At 48.3% G+C, this 2,673-nt stretch overlaps 1 pseudogene; it reads left to right on the top strand.

Moving 5' to 3' along the window:
* Nucleotides 1-1,916: 1,916 nt before the first annotated feature.
* On the top strand, nt 1,917-2,032 carry LOC136650101 (5S ribosomal RNA; annotated as a pseudogene).
* Nucleotides 2,033-2,673: the final 641 nt, after the last annotated feature.

Genomic DNA, 2,673 nt, shown 5'->3' with positions numbered 1-2,673 from the left:
ATTGGCATGTTTTATATCAATCATGGGCTAAAATTAGGGTTATGCAGAACCTCCAATCGCATGCTTAAAGAAAGCATTGAATATGCCTCATCATCCTATATCCGCCGCGGCTGTGTCCTGCTTACATAAATCAAGCTGGAGGATATGCTCTGTTCCCCCGGGGGCAATCAAGTTGGCGTCTGCAGATAAGCTTTTATGAAATGTTGCTCAAAATTAAGTAGCCTCAGTGGGACGCTATCGGTCTGCTTGATAGCGATCTAAAATGGCTAACGGGGGTAAAGCTAACTTGACAGTTCTCCGAAGTACAGTGGCAAATTACAAGATGAGTAGATAAATTTGGCTTCGTTTATCATTTGGAAGTGGAGATGAGAGGCCTGCAATGTAAGGTTTGAGGCGCTTGGGAACTGACTACTGTTACTGCAGGCCAAACCTCCTCATGCCTGAGGCAGCAGGCCATATGCTGCCCCCCCTGACAAGGTAATGCAAGAGGGGACAGAGCAGAAGTTTGGAGGGGAGAAAAGTGGTGGGCTAGAGCCCTCAGTGGTCCTTCCTCCTTCAGCATGGCTGCTGTGATTTGGCAACAGCTTTGGAGAAGGAAGCAAGCCCTGCCCCTATCCATCTCATAAGAACATAAGAACAGCCCCGCTGGATCAGGCCATTGGCCCATCTAGTCCAGCTTCCTGTATCTCACAGCGGCCCACCAAATGCCGCAGGGAGCACACCAGATAACAAGAGACCTCATCCTGGTGCCCTCCCTTGCATCTGGCATTCTGATATAGCCCATTTCTAAAATCAGGAGGTTGCACATGGCTTGTAACCCATAATGGATTTTTCCTCCAGAAATTAGTCCAATCCCCTTTGAAAGGCATCTAGGCCAGATGCCATCACCACATGTTGTGGACAATCTCGTTTGATTGAGTGAGAAGGGGATGTGGCAATGGCTGGGCAGGCCACAAACTGTGGGAGGCAGTGGGTGGGTGTGGGGTATAAACACCCTGTGCCAGTTTACTCCCTCTCAAAACGATTGCTCAAAGCTGCAGTTGGGCCCCTTATTGGGCCTCATCGGTGATCCACCCCATCATCAGGGGCTCCCTGGCCAAGCTGACACTTGAACCATCAGTACTAGTGGCACCAATTGCCACCAATGTGCCACCAGGTGGATGCATGAGGGCAGCCCGGAGTAAGGCTTTGCCTCCACAACATGGTACTGTCACCAACTTCAGTGATCTGCTTTTGGAAGAGTGTTAGCAGGTGAGAATGTTCTTAGCCACTGCTACACTGCATCTTTGCACGATATTCTGGAGCACCTTGGCAGAGAAGCTGGTGCCCAGCAGATGTGATCACTCTGAGGAGTGGCTGTGTTTTAACTTTTGATGCAGAAAGAAGCCCACTCTCACTTGTAAGCCCTCCAGGCTTCTAAAATTGACCAGCATTTTCCTGGATTTCAGGGGCTGTTTCCAATTTTGGCCCCCCTTCCAGAAACTGAAAGTCGTCCCTGAAAACCAGTCGGAATGCTACCTCCCAGAATCAGAACAGCTCCATATTCATATGCCTATATGTTTATACAGGTAGTCCCTGACTTACATACAGGTTTTCTACATCATGTCCTTCCAGAATCACAGGGATGTATTGATAAGGAGGTTCTCCTACAGTGTTCCTCTGAAGCCATTCCACCATTCTGAGTTTTCTCAAAGAATTTTCTTTATTAAAAAAAGGTTTAATCTGAGCCTTACCTGAGAAAGCTCAGGGGGAAAAAATACCCTCATGCCTAGAGCATCCACCATCACTACACTACTGCATCCTGTTTCCCAGTATTTTCCTTTGAGAAAGGGGAAGGAAAAGGACACTAATGGCATCTTTTCCTGGTAGGAACTGGGACTAAGGGCTCAATCCTATCCCCAGCTGCCACACAAAATGGTTACACTGTTACCTTGCACATGCCCGATCTCGTCTGATCTTGGAAGCTAAGCAGGGTCAGGCCTGGTTAGTACTTGGATGGGAGACCGCCTGGGAATACTGGGTGCTGTAGGCTTATACCATAGTCTTTCGAGACTGAAGGTTGCCAACCATCCCGCTGGGCTTGGGAAGCAGCCAGAGGTCACCCTTACCCCATGTAGAACCCGGCAGCCCTGATGAGTCTACTCAGAGCAGAACTGAAGTGTCCCATGTCGGTTTCTGAGTTCCAGGAGGGGGGATTCATGGACTATCTCAGCCATTTTCAACTACTGTGCTGTGGCATACTGGTGTGCCGTGAATGGTCCCCAGGTGTGCCGCAGGAGTTTGATGGAGGGTCATTTATTAATAGGACCATTGGAGGATATGAGTCCCCCACCATCTGCATGGGGTGCCTTGTCAATTGTCCAAAAACTGATGGTGTGCCTTGACAATTTTGGTACCTTGTCAGTGTGCCACGAGATGAAAAAGATTGAAAATCACTGGACTATCTGTATATAACCTTTACTGCTGTCCCGGCCTCACTCCTAGGCCTGAATCACCTCCTTCCCCCACCAAGTTTCACCCCCTCCTTGCCATTTTTAAAATGGGGAACTGGAAGGTGGCTATGCCCAAGACTGTAAATGCTTTACATATGAGCCTTTGTGGGCAACCAGATTTGTGTAAAAGGCTCAAGCTTTTGTGATCACTTTTAAGCTTTTGAAAGTATTTTAATAAACC

This window comes from Tiliqua scincoides, chromosome 4 (assembly GCF_035046505.1).
Source record: "Tiliqua scincoides isolate rTilSci1 chromosome 4, rTilSci1.hap2, whole genome shotgun sequence".
Lineage (NCBI taxonomy): Eukaryota > Metazoa > Chordata > Lepidosauria > Squamata > Scincidae > Tiliqua > Tiliqua scincoides.
The sequence above is the reverse complement of the archived record's forward strand: the minus strand, read 5'-3'. Positions and strand labels throughout refer to the sequence as shown.